Source organism: Chiroxiphia lanceolata, chromosome 8, assembly GCF_009829145.1.
Source record: "Chiroxiphia lanceolata isolate bChiLan1 chromosome 8, bChiLan1.pri, whole genome shotgun sequence".
Taxonomy (NCBI): Eukaryota; Metazoa; Chordata; class Aves; order Passeriformes; family Pipridae; genus Chiroxiphia; species Chiroxiphia lanceolata.
This window is the reverse complement of record NC_045644.1, coordinates 31664269-31679996: the sequence shown is the minus strand read 5'-3', so window position 1 is coordinate 31679996 and position 15728 is coordinate 31664269. Positions and strand designations below refer to the sequence as shown.

Below are 15728 nucleotides of genomic sequence, written 5' to 3'. Positions count from 1 at the left end.
TAGAGACCTTTTATGATGTTAAGCATGGTGCCAACAGGCATTTGTTTTAAATGAGCGCTGGAACATAATTAAAATGGTATCTTTACAGTTTCTGGAAGATCTCTCTTTCTCTGGGAGAAGGAGGGCTGCTGTGAGTTTTATTTCACTGTGATCAAGTTATTCCTCCTGGACAGTGTGAAAGACAAATCGGGGAGTTTTGGATACCATCTCTTGAAGAGAATGAATCTGGATTCAATGCAGCTGGCTATAGAAAGGTGAGGCCTAGCAACAACTGCAGGACACAGTTGCTATTCCTGTTGTCCCTCTTTATCTTCTTTTTATACATATATAAATATGGTCTTAGATTATCTGATTTTTCTAGCTCAGGCATGCTTTACTTATTGTGTTGGCATTCAAATCCAAGACTACTTATGGAGATAATCTGAATTACTTCATAACTATGAGAAATCCTGGGGAGGCTTCTCAGTGTTTATAGAGGAAGCGTGTTCAAGCGTGTCTCTCACATTGGAACATCACACACAGAGGTCTCTGTGCTCACCAGGGGGTTTGGTCGTCTGCTCTGCTCTGAGGTCAAAGTGATAGATTGCTACACCAGCATCTCTGTGATGTGGGGACATAGGGTCTGGTCAGCATCTCCTGCCTACCAGTTCCTCCTGGACTTCCCCCACCTCTCAGCTCACTGAGATCAGTGGTACATATCTCATTGATCTCAGCAGTGTGAAGTCTTTGGCATGTGGTTTGTTAACCTGGCTACTCCAGGGCAGTCTGCCTCTCTATTGTGGTGGTATTCCTGGGTCTGTTCTTCCAGTCCTCCACTTTGAACCCTCCTGATGCTCCACCATCAACTTTTTGGGAGATTTTCCTTGTGTGTGCGCTTTTCCACACGGTTACCACTTCTTATGCTTTTCTTATTATTTTCACTGGTGTGCAGAGCCATGGCACCATATATGACAACTCTTTCTTCTGTCACTGTCATTGCTAAGCAGCAGTCACATCTCACTCATCTTGCCCTTATAAACTGCAGAGACTAATGGCATCAGGTTGTGTGTCCTCTTCCTGTGTAGAATTTTATGGTCCTGTTTTTTCTTGGTCGTGTTGACCAAGCAAGGACAGAGGGAGCACGAAGCACTTAAATGAGATCAAAGTCTCTCTTGAAACCTGCACAGAGGGTAACCACCATTCTCCTAGAATGGGAACAGAAAAAAGCAGCTTGTGTCACTCTGTGTAACGATCATTAAAATAAGAATGGGAAATAGTACACTTCCCTCATGTCTTTTTGCAGTTCAGGAGTAGATGAATGACAATTTTGGTTCCTTGTCCTCAGATCGAGGAGTGGATGACTAATGTCATTGTGACTGGTGCCATCTAATTGGTTCAAAAGAATTTTCTGGTTGTTCTCATGATTAGCATCACTTCCCATCATGTGCCAACCATTGGAGTGCAAAGACCTCCTTTTGAACTGTCATGTTATGAAGAAGATGTAAAAGTACTGGGTTTATGAAGCAATTCAATGTATATAAAGTATGTATGAATCAGTATTCTGATCTTCTTGTGCAGCAAGTCATGATGACTGATCTATTTCTACAGTTGCTAATTATATTATGTTAAGAAATACTTGGTGTTGAAGTGACTTTTATGCAAAAATTCTGTGAAGTTGAAATTTAAGAAGGACTCACCAGGAAGGTATAACTGAAATATTTTGCTTTGAGTCAGTTTGATCCATTTCAAAACAGTTTGTTGTGTTACTGTGGGTTACTTAATGTTGAGTCTGAGCCATGTGTGTGAACTGCTCTGGTATTTTTGGGACAGGTAGCATTGTATCTTGGTTATTTCTTACAGCAACCTCTGCATTATCTAACCAAGGGTGTATTGTAGTCTCCCTTCTTACCTACTGTAGTGCTGGATTACGGGGAAAAAGGGACAGAGAGTCTCACTCTGGACAGATGAGACAAACTGATGTCAAACTGGGTCAAACCAAAATATTTTGCTTTGGTTCAACTCATTGAAATGAAGTGTTTGAATTCAGGAATAGCAAACCACTTCATTTTTTAATCAAAAGGAAATAACGTGTTTGGCACTTGCTAATGTCAGATTTATGAAGGCAGGGGTGTGAATTTCTCTTAGATGATGAAGAAACAGGGCTCCACCATAGTGCACCACACACCAGCCTAGGGAGAAAAGGGCTTTTATGCTCAGTTTGAAAGGTAGAAGTTACCAGTTTAAAGGAGCGAATACTACAGTAGCACCTTTGGAAGGTTAAGAGGGCAATGTCAATACAAACATGAGAAGAGAACCTGACATTGTAGCATAGACTCAAATTAAATTCTTAATAGGCATGTTAGAAATTTGCTGGGATCAGTCACAGGATTGAAGCATTCATACAGCTCACTCTGTAAGGACAGGAGAGATGAGCAGCATTATCCATGCTTCTCCTGAAGTTGTGGACTGATGAAGGACAGACTTGGCTGGGTGGAGTTAGAAAGAGAGAAAGAGCAGACCCTATTTGACAAGTGGGTTTAATTTAAGCCACCTGCCTGGGACGAGTGGAAAGATGCTTTTGATTGACTCTTGGAAGCACTTTTTAGCCAAATGTCAGTGGCAATGGACACTTCATGTGGATATTGCACGTAAAGGCAACATGGCAAAAAAAAAAATCAATGTATCACCATCTTGGAATATGTTGAGGCAACTCTGTTTCACAGGGTGAAAGTTACTGGGGAGCTATTTTAGCTGAGCTTTAGCGAGGAGGACTTACCTGTGCACAGAATCGCAGGCTGGTTTGGTTTGAAAGGGACCTGTAAAGGCCACCTAGTCCAACCCACCCCTGCAGTGAGCAGGGACATCTTCAACTAGAAAAGGCTGCTCAGGACCCTGTCCATCCTTACCTTGACTGTGTCCAGGGATGGGGTATCCACCACCTTGGGGAGCCCGTGCCAGTGTTTCACTGCCCTCATTGTAAAAAACGGCTTCCTTACATCTACTCTAATTCTGACTTCTTTTAGTTTAAAAACATCACCCTGTCCTATCCTACAGACCCTGCTAAAAAATTTGTCTCTGTTTTTTTTTTTTTTTTGGTTTTTTTTTTTACAAGCCCCCTTTAAGTATTCTAAAGAAAGAATGGTTAATGAAATTGGAAATATGAATCCACGTAAGAAAGAGGTTTGGATTCCTGGACAGACTGTCAGTTTGTACAGACCTGGATTGTAAAATTATTTTAAAACATTAAAATTACCAAGAGTAGTTAATGTTTAACTAACGTAATTTCTCAGTTTATAGGGCAACTAGTATGCAGTAGATATTAGACAGATATTCATTTAATCTTGATCTTGGCTTTCAGCATCATCCTTCGTTATGTTCTCTGACTGGTTGCCAGTCAAAATCTGAGTGATGTGTATGGCCAGTCTTCGCGAACGAAGATTTGGGAAGGGTCTTTGCCCTTCGAGCCTGCGCAGTGGATTTTTTAGGTGAGACACAGTGTGTGCTGAGCTGAGCCCACCCTTTAATCCTAAGGTTCATCTGCCGGTAATTTGACCCAGTCAGAGTTGTCTGGTTGGACAAATATGTTGATGAGCTGATAAGGTGAGGAGACACAGCTCAAATGTTCTAATTGCATGAGTAGTAAAACCATGGCACAGATAACTTAGGGAGAAAGTGGAATATTCTTGACTGAATTTTTGCAAGAACAAGTGTGGCAAATGTTTTTCAGAGATGGTCTAAATTATTTATTCTGCTTTATAGCAAGGGAGGAGATTAAATAATCCCTCCAAATCATCTCTAGGCATGGATTTTTAACGTTCTATTAAGTGGGCACTTTAGGGTCTTTTAAGATCACCGATTCTCAGGTGGGGTCAGGACAGGGAAAGACAAGGTACTATGGAAATTTTCCTCAGGGCAGGTGTTCATACAAGTACAGTTTTTGTGTTTTCCTGAAAAGAATTATTCTTTACCTGCTCTGCAGAACCTAAGACAAGAATGCCCAACTTCCCAGGTTGAAATACTGCACATCAGACTAGCAGAAGCATTCCTAGAGGCTACAGTAGTTTATCTGAAAATGTTAAAATGTTTTTGCATAAGCCTGATTTTATTAAAGAGTTGTGCTCCAATGATGAGGAACAAAGGAAGGGCATATGATAGAAATGTGCCATGTAAACAGCTCAGATTGCTCCTAGCAATTGCATGGTTCTAATTGGGTAGCAGATCATGAGCTGTATTTGTAAAGATTATTCAGCAGTTTCAAAAACCAAAAATATTTAAGAAAACCGTGCCTTTCTGGAGGCATCTGGCAAACAGATAAAGAATCAAAGTTCATTAATGGGTGAGTCATTGCTTCTGTGTCCTTGCCTGAGATACCCACACAAAACTCTTACTGGCTTCAGCAGGTGGTATGGTCAGCCTGAAGAAGAACATGGCCTCTTGACCAGGCTCTGGCCTGATTTCAGTCTCACATTGCCTAAAATCACCAACAAATCAATCAGAGAGGAAAGAATTGCCTCAACCAAGGTCCTTCAGCACTCTTCTTTCTCCCCTTCCTCTTCTCACCCTACTCATTGCATCTTCTGCTTCTCTTATGCCCAGGGTCTTGCTGACCCTTTTTCAGGGTGGTGACCACGTGGCCGATCTCTCTGCAAAGCCCTGACTTGTGGGTGATAGCCACAGAACTTCTTGCCTTTGCTTGGCCATCACTACTTTCTTCCAGAGTACCTTGCCCTTGCTACAGGTATGGTTGTTGCTTGTGAAGCAGGGGCTGATTTGCAAATTAAAAACTTACAGTAATGCTATGTACTTTTATACAGAATTGCAGAAGTACTGATTTAATTGACTCCATGGATTTGCAACCAGCAGTTCAGCAGCTGCTTCATGAGCCATCCTTGCAGGAGGGGAACGTCAGAGGGATGGGTGAGTTGGATGCTGAGAAGTGGGAATTGATCTAGTCATCCCAAGAGAAATCATCTCCATTTGTGAGTCAAAGCCTGCCGTCTCTTGCCTGAGACGAAGGGAATCTCCCAAGGGCAACTTATCTTGCATGATCTCATCACTTGAGATCAAACATCACGATATGGGGTCAATAGACAGTTCTAAAAGTGCATGCAAACCTCCGTTCAAATTCACATACAGCTCTAGCCAAAACACAACCCAAATCATGATCCAAATAACCCCCTCCTCAGCCCACCTTCATCGCTGTTCTGCTTCAGTGGCAGATGCAGCACAGAAAAGATGCCTGAATGCTTAATTCAGAAATTTACTGTTTAAGGCATTACTTGTATGAACACCAGCGTAACACATAGAATACCAATGCCCTAAATTTAGTAGTTTTGTCTGAGTCATTTTCACTATGTGGGAGGGCTGTGAAGACACTCCACAGAGTGGAGAAACTTGCTGGTGGTGTCTGTCCAATGAGATTATTTTTTTAAAAAGTCAGAACACAGATATGTTTGTGAGTAAAATGCAGTTTTGTTGCAGACTTCAGCACAGGAGTGGGGGGGGTGTTGCTCTCCACCCACTTCAAAAGCTGAAGTCGGGTTTGATTGATACGTATCTCTGACACTGAAATAGGTACAGAATTTTTCATGACAGCAACACACAGACACAGGTAAACACTCTGGCTGAGTGACTGGGACATGGTGTGGTGTAATCCCCAGATTTGTCTGTGCAGTTACATCTTATTTTCAGGTCTCCTAGCAATATCAGCTGAGTTGATACAATCCTACATGTTACCAACCAGCAGGCAAAAGTTATTCCTGGACTTACTCACTGAGGGATGAAATGTCGCACTGAAGAGCAGGTGACTTCTGCTGCATAAGTCATTCAGTAGGGCTAGAGATACATGCACAGGCTTTGAAATAGATGTGGGTGCAAGTAATTAGGTGTGGATGTGAAGGAGGTATTTAGACTTGGTGTTCTGAGCTGGTAACACCTTTCTGCCAGTCTGGATTTTATCCTTGCTCCATTACCCTTTCTGCATGAATGCAGCTGATTTCAAGTTGATATGAATTTAACAATTTTGTTTTAGAGATTCTTTCTGGGACCCTGTGGAACAAAACTGCTCCTCTCCTCAAATAAAAACCTAACTTCAGTGCCTTATTTTAGCCAGAATCGGTCATGTTTTTATTCTGAATAAAAGTTCTAGCTCGAGTTCTAGTGGACTCTTCCTTGGGCAGAGGTGAAGGGTGTTTTCATGCACTGTATCCTGTCTGATATCAGCCATGGCAGATATGTAAACATACTTGGGCTTGACCCTATGAACCTGATTCTCATGAGTCGTGCCACAGAGTTCAGGGCTCTGCTCACACACACCAGAGGATTGATTGTAATGTGTTTAATGCCAATGAGATGAACTCTGTTCCTAGAGAAACTTGAGTAAAATCAAAGGCTTGTTAATAGAAAAAGTAGTTAGCTGTTATCCTAAACAGAGCAAAATGCCAAACAAAATCCTGCTCTGCTATTTGTTCTCATGCCGGCATTTAGCTGCCAGGAAGCACCAGTCTTATAAACATGAAATTATATCCATGGTAACATGCAAGACTTGTTTAACTTTGAAGCATGTTAAAAGGTACATTAAAAAAATTTTCTATTTTACTATTGAGAATAGCACTTATGACTTCTAACTCAGCCTGAGAGCTGTTGACAGATGAAGGTAAGGGTCAGAGGCACAGCTCCTTCCTCAGAGCACTTGTTGTTGCTAGACATTTCCAGAAGGTATTATTGCTTAAATACAGCTTGTGTTTTCTTTACCCAGATTTCTCTAACTGGGAAGATATGACAGGTTGTGATATTGGACTGCAGTGAAGCTCCACCTGTGCCGTTCTAACCTTCATGAGTGAGCAGTGCTGGGCAGTGCAGCAGGCACGCTCCTGCCCTTTTCAGGTAAGTACTGGATTCAAGGATCCCGCTTTGTGATATGGCATCCTGGGATTATAAGCACTCTGCTCAGGAGCTGCTTAGTGACTCCTGCATCATGCTAGAAAGCAGACATTGCTCACAGAGTGGGAGAGCAGCTGGAGCAGGGCGTAGACTGAATTAGTGTCTGGGCTGGAAAATGTATTGGGAAAAGTAGCAGAAAGATCCCAACTTTGAGCAAAAGCTGAAGCTGAAAACTGCAGATGGTTTTCTTGTCTGTACGATAATGTCAAACCCAAAAAAAGGGAGTTTTCACACACTGTTGTCTATTTAGCGCAAAGTGAAAATTATGTACTGGAAAATGGAGCCCCATGTCTGGAGAAAACAGCTCTGACTGTACCTATACAATCCCATATAGGGCTCTGTGGAAGCTGGGCTTGGCTGCTTTGAGGAGGTCTCTGAAGTCTTGAGCTCTGTTTATTGTGGAGTGAAGGGAGGGAAAAAGACCGATGAGATGTGCCCTCAGTAGCTTTTATCTATTAGCACCTGCATGATAATGCCACTTGAAATGACTTGTGCGAGGAACCACTTCTAAAAACTAGAAATTCCATCTGTAAGGGCAGCAGAACAGCCTGTGCTGGTTGTGAGGGCAGTGCCAGAGGTCACAATGGTTACAGGTGGATTCCACAAAGCATGTGAAAAAGAAGGACAGAAGAACAGTGTGTTCTGGTAGCTATTCTGTGTCCCTTGAAGAAAGGGGCTGGTGGATGCAGTAGCCTGGATGTGTCTGGCTCTGAAAAGACAGCAACATCTTTGAAGAATACACATATATTTGCTGTCTTCTCTTAGCTGTTCTTCAGGGTTCTGCTTTTTTGTGTAGAAATTTAACAACACATGTGCTGCCATGAACCTGTCTTAAAAGAAAAGTGGAGATAATGTATCAGCACAGCCTGTCCCCTCTCTTGGGTATATCCCTTTTTTTTTAGGAGAGACTCAGACCTATCTCTAGCTGGACAAGGAGGTTGAGCTGTGCCTTTTCCACTTTTGTAAAGTGGACACAGACCATGTGTTCCAGAAGGGTGAATGATTTGACACTGTGCCTCAGTTACTGGAGGTCTTGTGTTCAGCCTGGGGAGAAGGGAGTGTCTGAGATGCCTTGCCACTAAGTTGTTGGTTGCTGGTGCAAGGGGAGAGAGCTGAAGCACCAGGGAGTACCAGAGTAGCATCCTGGGGGCCTGAAACCACAGTAACTTTTTACATGTGACTTCAGTGAGAGTCGTCTGTTCCGTATCTTTTAAATACTTTATCTTCAGGTGCCTAGGATGAGAGCCTAGAAGCCTGAAGTACCTAATTTTGGAAAGAAAATGACTTTTTTGTGGGAAGTTTCCTTAAGGGACTTTAATGGTCATTGTGTAATGAACTTTGGATTCTGCCTTGGGTGGTGGTGTCCCTCATGGGATATGCACAGATCAGCCTGCAGAGCTGTCAGTACAAGGCATATTGCTGTGTCAGCCCTGTAGGTGCTCTGGTCTTTGCTCTGGATCTTAAATCTAGTCACGCAATTCTTCTCCTCTTGCAGGATGATGGTATCTCTAGCCCTGTCTGCTGGGTTCTTCCTGCTTTCATGCTGAAGAGGTGTGTGGGAGAAGGTGGCCAGGCACATAGTGGTTGTAACAACCTTCTACTGATGGAGGCACAATGCTGGTGTGTGCTGGCAACACACCCAGCAGTGGATGCAGCTATTTCAGCAAAACTGTGCCATCTACTCCTGAATCTAGTGGGAGCAGGAGAGAAACAATACTTGCAGAAGTCTGGGTTGGAGGGCAGTGGGGTGTGTGTAACAACTGAAATGGGGTGCAATGCTAGCCATGGGTTTTAACCTTCACATTCCAGTGCACATCGCCAGTTGTGTGCATCTAGCTGGGATATCTCCTGCTGCTGTCATTTCTGCTGGGGAAAGCCTCATTTAAAAGGTCCTTGAGCACTGGCCAGGAGAACTGTGGCACCCACGGGGACATGCTGGGACTCAAGAGACTCCATTAACTCAAGGACTTCCCCTAACCTTAGCAGACCTCAGGGCAGACGTCCAGCACTTGGATCCTGACCTCAGACCAAATGCCTCTGTCAGGAATCTCTGAGGGGAATTTAATTGAATTTTCCTCTGAGGGGAATTTAATTGAATTTTCCTCATTTCATCATTAAGTGCCCACTGGTGGGTTCTTCTGTTGAAGAGACAACAGGACCCACTGAAAGACCATTTTTCCATGAGGGTAACTTACTGGTGACAGCTTTGGTGGGTGGCTACTGAACCAAGTGTCAAAGCCAACATCTAAAATGACCTTTAGGCTGTTTACTCAGAGCAGTAACAGACTCGCCCCCGACTTCCTGATAAGGCCATCACTTATCAAGAAGTAAGAAGAGCAAGTGACTAGATATGGAAATCATTGTGGGAGTGAGCCTAATTAAAAACATACAGCATCGTACAGAGGCAATATTACTACACTGGTAACCTTTGCCTCTTCTGTGGAATATGTATACAGAAAACAGGACAATTACCAGGAATTGGGAAAAAAAGAAATATCTATTCAAAGTCAATTCCAAAACAAATGGAAAGCCTTCTCTTAGACAGACAGACATGTATAATTTAATTCAAGTGTCTCCTCATGACCCATGATTCTTTTTCCTAGCTATGCAGTAAAGTATCAGAAGTCAATGATTTTCATCTCACTTAGGTGAAACTTTTTAGAAGAGCAGTCTAAAGTAAGCCAAGAGATTAAGTAGACACTAAAAAAATTCAGTAAGATCTTAATTTAAAAGCCGGATATGCAGAAAGCTAAGTATCAAATAGAAGCCAGTGAGTCTGGTTTTCACTCTGAATTAGAAAATCAGGTTCTTACTTTAAAAAAAGTTTCTCCATAATCATAAGACAAATATATACTTTAATACTTGCCTTGAGAAGTGCTTGGATTTTTAATGGATTTATCTCAATAAGCTATGTTGTAGCATTTCACCATCTCAAACTAAACTTGTTTTTTTTGCTGATGTCCACCTGGCTTTGTTCAAGAGGTTGTTTTTTCTTTTAATTAATCTTTCTGTTTATTTGCGTCAAAATAGCAGCACCCTCTAATCCCACTTTTGTATTTGCTAGAGAATCTCTAGACCAGCTAGCGTGAGGGTTTTCATCCTGGAAGGTTTTAGTAAGATCCTTCTCCACTTGCTGTAGACGTCACACAAGCACTGAAACTGAAAGTTTCAGATGCGATACAACACCTAGCAATAAACTGTTTCACCTTTTTTTTTTTTTTTTAAAGGGAAAGAAATACCATCTTTTGGCAGGGTTTCCTCTCAAACCTCAGAGACTTGCTGATCTGTCGCGTAGATCTGTACTGTGGTTGCAAAATATCAAAACAAAACTAAGGATTTTTATATCTACTCTTCCCACCCAGCACTCACAGCTCCTTCCCCCTTCCCTGTCTGTCAGGTAGTTTCTGAAGGTGTTGAAGAGACAGGAAGGGAAGGGACACAGAACTGACCGTTGGACAGATAAATGGACAGCAGTGCCAACAACTGAGCCCCATTTCTTTAGGAATACAGCCTGAAAATGCCTTGCTAATTAGAATGGATGATGAGTATTTTATTTCTTAAGGAAAACTACAGTTTTTTTGAGAGGAGGTGGGGGAAAGCGAGATAGAAGCAACTGGTTTCCATGTCAGATTAAGGAACTTGCAAGTCTTCCGGGCAAATGGTCCATTCTCTTCCGTATACTCTGGAGTTTTTTAATGTGAATGATGGTTTTCTGTTGTCATGTGCTGTTGTGATACACCGTGGGAATATTTGGCAATGATGCATGTTGGACATGGAGTCCAGTTGCAGCTATTGGTCCATGAAGGATAATGACATCCAAACCGTAACTCCAGTTAAGTCACTGGGATGTTCTGTTACTTATCAAATTTTGGAATTTTCTTTGCAATTTTCTATGCAAAGCAGGCATTTGGAGTGGAAAAGGTCATTTTGATAAAAATCCAGCTTTTCACTAAAATCAGTTCTCTTCAGCACCCTGTCCCAAAATCTGTTATGTTCACAGTGTTCCAGAACAGCTTTGCCATCTGTCAGAAGCAGTTTTAGGTAACAAATTATTCAACCTAACTGTGCCCTATCTTTGCCACACCAGTTGTGTGTGTCTTTGAACTTCCTTGGGATAGACAATCCCGAGGCTCCCCAAAGCTGGCAGGAATCCCAAGACACTGAGGGGGAACCCCTAGAGCCAGGAAACAGAAATGTCCTGAGGACATGGGTGTTTCTGAAGTACCAAGCCCCCTCCTGAGGAGAGATATCTTCATCTACTACTGCAGAAAGCTAGTGTGTTCCAGCACGGAGGTAGTGTTGTTCCAGAAAGGAGCGTATGTCTTGCTCTCCCTTTAAAATGGATCCTCCTTTGCATATTGTGTATGCTGGTAGGAGGTGGGAGGTCACACTCAGACTCTTCCTGACAAGATCCAAATTCATATTATCCACCCCCAGTTACTGCCTAAAACATGTGAAAAGTGCTCAGATAAGGGATTCTCTTTCAGCCATGTGTCCTAATCACTGGGCTGAAGATTCAGCCCTCTTTGCATCAAAGCCTGAATTTTTGTTGCATGATTTCAGCAGGTTTAGAGGGGAGTCCCCTATCCAAAACACTGTGGTTAAGGCATTTTTTTGAGGCGGTGAGAGACAAAGGTTTGGACTGACGAATACATATCTTCTACTTCCTTTCAAGAGCATGCTAATTACAAGAGTGTGATATGAGAAGCAGACAGTGTTGCCACTACAGAATTGGTTACTCAGTCTGGGTTTTAAAAGCAAGTGGCCCCAGCCAGGTTTGAGAGGCCAGGCAGCGCTGGGTCAGTGTGCTCGCAGCTGTGCTGCCTTCAATGTGGCCTTTCTGGGGCTGGGCTTCAGTCTGGAAGGGATTTCAGTCAAGAGACTGAGCCTGGGGAATATCTTGGGAATATGGGAGGCAGTCAGAGGGCAGGGGCATGCCCAGCTCTGGGGAGGGCAAAGGGGAAGCCTTTTCTGTCCGCAGTTTAGGGCTTAATTTTCTCCAGAGGGTGATTTGTAAATGCAGCATGTCACTATGAGAGTTGTTGAATATTTTGTCCTAAGACCACTAATGAATTTGATACCCACCACATTCACCAGTTGGTGCAACAGATTTACCCATCATTTCTGAATTTAAGTGAATGGGACTTAAATGTGGTTAAAGTTTGGGGGTGGGGGTGGGTTTTTTTTAAGTCTCTTGCTGGACTGGGACTTTAAAAAGTGTTATTTTGTCTCCTCGAGTCTCCTTCAAGATAAGATTTTCTTGTATTCTGAAATGATGTGGCAGAAGGCAAAAAATAATCTTGTGACTCATTAGGAAATAAACAGAGGCATAATTGCCATCTGTGTTGCAGTCCATTTAATCTTTTCTCTCTCCAGTCATGGAAAAAAGTTAATAAAAAAAGTTGAGGTCTGCTTTTGTGATATTTTTGAGAGAAGCTAGCTTAAAAAAAATTACAGAAAAGACAGGCAAAAAAAAAAAAAAGCCCCAATACTGGCTCTATACATTATCTTAGACAAAATGGATTAAATTTCTGACACCCTACTCATCAAATTCTGACCTTGATTTGACCCCATTGGCTTTTTACTGTTTGATGTTCTCAAACGATTTCGTGCCACTTTTCCTTAGTAGTGCAGTTAATTTTGAGTGTTGGATAGAGATCAATAGTCATAGCTTGAAATTGGCACCTTTGGACGAAAAATATGTTGTATAGCAGTAACATAGATTTGATAGTACTTCAGTTAAGAAAATGGTGTACTCTTTCATTATTGTTTTCAATGACAGTATCCAGAGTGTTACTTCATTCTCCTAGCAAGCTTCTGACAGTCTCTAGTAATATCTTATCTATCAAAGAGTTTTCATTCCTCTCCTTTCATGCTTGACTTCTGGAGTGGAACTTTATTTAAAAGGTCCCTGAAATTAGAAAGAATGACCATGGCACTTCTGCTATCAAGCTGCTCAGTAAGAAATAAACCACCTTACTTCTAGACTTGTGTCTGGCCTCCTGCTTGCCCACATTGAAATCTCATTGACTGTGCTGGCCGTATGGGGGAAGCTTGGCTGTCAGGAGGAAATAAGTGGCCTGTTGGATAAGATCTAGTCTTCTCATAGGTAGCTGGTTTGCATACTGGCATTAAAAGAAAGGGTGGGAATGCCATTCCTGCTTTTGTCCATATGAAAGTTCCCTGTGCCTTGCTTTTAGCCCATTGCTGCAGTGAGAGGTGGGCCTCCATTTGAAGAGGGTGTTTATTCCTTGGAGTAGCTGCCTCTGGAGTATCCACCTGCTCTGGAGTACTGGTTTGGGGCTCAGGCAGTCTCTAGGGCACAGATTTGCCAGGACTCTGCTCCTTTCTGTGTAGTCCCACTCCAGAGCACCTGGTACTGTGGAGGTGTAATGAAGCTCTTCTTCAGGCTTCCATCAGTGCAGGTGCTGAACATTTTGGGGAGTTTTCAGCATGCCACTAAAATCTGGCCTCTGGTGTGCCCTTCCTCCAGTGTAACTTTGGAAGTCCTGACTAGTGTAATCCAAATTTGACAAGTGGTTGGAAATGTCTTTTTGACCAAATTCAGTTGAATTATACACATGGAGGTGGGGAAGAAAATGCAGATAGGCCCAGGAGAGGAGAGGCTGTGGAGAACAGCAGTGGGGAAAGAGATGTCATGACAGTCTTGGGTACAAAGAAACGTCAGTCATGGCTTGTGCCTTCTTTGTACCAAAGAAGAATCCAGTCTTTGGACACAGATGAATAAGGAACCTGGATGCAGTGTTCTGCTGCTCCTGGAGTTATTTGATTAATTTTGACATATTTCCTAGGAAAATTGGGAGCACCTCTGTTTCAATAACTACTTGAAAAACATTCCCATGACTCTCCCCAAATCTTGATGAAGTAATTTGTTTGTCAGGTGCCTTCTGAAGAGCTTGTTGAATGCCAAGCACTAACGATTTCAGATCAGCAAAGTCCTTAGGGTTTTTTAGGCTATTTACTTGAGAACCAAGTGCCCAAACACTTTTTACACCAATCACACACTTTTTACACCAATATTTTTTTACAACTTGGAAGCCAAGTTGCCCAGTTTAAAACCATATCAGCCTCTGTTGATTTTGTTCCCTCAGTCACGATACCTAACCTTGTCAGGGAAGAGCATGCATAATGTGCAGAGCAGTGGTTTGAATGGTATGGAGGATCTTTGAATGGTATAAATAACTGACAATCCAAGAAATTCTACAGAGCACTGCCCATTTACAGTCACTGAAGATCTACCCCATGCTATTAGTAGGAAAGTCTCTTTGGATCAAAGGAGCACAGGGAGAGACTTCCAAAAGGCAAGACTGTCTTACTTTGTTAAGAAACCTGTGGTATGTCATTATCAGCCGTTCCTACCCAGTAATCAGAAGTGACGGAGTCCCCAGACTGCAGGGAAAATAGAAGGGCAACCAGGGCCTGTTTCCAAAGGATTCCTCCTGCCTCTGGAATAGTCACCTCAGCAGAGATGGCTCTGAATGGAAGCAGTAATGGCAGGTGCACAATGATGCTTTTTGTGAAGAAGTGAGGACTTCTGGCACAGGGACAGGCTGCTGAAAGTGGTTATGTTTTCCTTTCTGCTTTTTTAGAATTCAATCTCTGGAAAGTGTGTGCAGATAAAATGGGAAAGAAATAGTTCTCCATGACCCTAGGGCTGTTTAGCAGAGGAGCAAGGGCAGAGTGATGGATAATGACTGCTGAGAAGGGATATTGTAGGTACCCATGACTCATGCTCTTTACCTGACAGCACCTCTGAGGCATGTGGATATGAAAGGGAGTTAGGCCTTGTACTAAGGAGCTCCACACTTTGGTTCTCTGACTCAAGTCTGGAAATGCTTTGTGTACTGCTTTCCTGACATTTATCACCTCCTGAAGGCAATTACATTTAGCATCCCTTTCAACAGGCCTGTGTTCTTCCAGCCACAAGCCCCCAGCCTGCTGTCAGGAAGGCTTGGACCTGCCAAAGCAATGCTCTCCTCCTGTGTGACCTGAGTTTAATTGCAGCTGTCAGAAGAGGTTTTCCCTGCTGGTCACACTGTGAGTATACCAAGATACCAACTTCTCAGATGTGTGGCTGGGGATCATCCACCATCTTATAGAGGGAAGCCTACGGATGCACATGTACATGAGGGCTTAAAACTTCAGTTCCTTTCCAGGGTCTGTCTTTGTGACAGACTCCAGCCGTAATCAGTGAGCTCATGATAAATCACAAATTCCTCTCTGGAGACCAAGCCTCGATGGTGCTGAGTACCAGCAATTCCCATTGGCTTCAAAGGCTACTGCAGGTGCTCAGTGTCCTGGTTGTATCTGTGGGACTGGCCCCAGGCCTCACCTCCTTCAAGGGGGTCATTCTGTAACACTGCAACCATTCATTCCTATCTGGTGGATCCAATTGCCTTTAGATACATGGTGTTCTCCTTGGCTGGGGTTTGTTACTGGTGGAATGAAGTTAACACACTGCTTTAAATCCAGTGTAAATCCAGGAACAAAGATTTAGGAAAAACAAACCTTTAAAAAAACTTTATCTTGACTACAAGCCCATCCCCTGAAAGATTTTAGATGGGCCATCTTCTCACATAACCTCTGTGACACATCTAGGTCCCTGGTCAGCTGGCTTCCTTCCCAAGTTCACTTTTAAACCTAAAACAAGGCTTAGCCTTGTCTCCCAACAGCCATTAAGTGTGTTTTGAAAAGCGGTGCCACTGTAGCTGCTTCTGCTCTTCTTGTTTACACTGTTCCTGACTGATACGTTTTCAGTGCCAAAGTACATTACTTGTGAGTTTTTC

General features: G+C 42.8%; 1 long non-coding RNA gene across 3 annotated transcripts in view; it reads left to right on the top strand.

The window, feature by feature from the left end:
• The window catches only part of LOC116789972, a 42186-nt gene that overhangs the window by 10987 nt on the left and 15471 nt on the right, over window positions 1-15728 (top strand). For all 3 annotated transcript variants that reach the window (XR_004358207.1, XR_004358206.1, XR_004358208.1), the window contains 3 exons: window positions 89-254; window positions 4794-4896; window positions 6737-6864. This is a non-coding gene — a long non-coding RNA (uncharacterized LOC116789972). The remainder of the gene's footprint in view (window positions 1-88; window positions 255-4793; window positions 4897-6736; window positions 6865-15728) is intronic.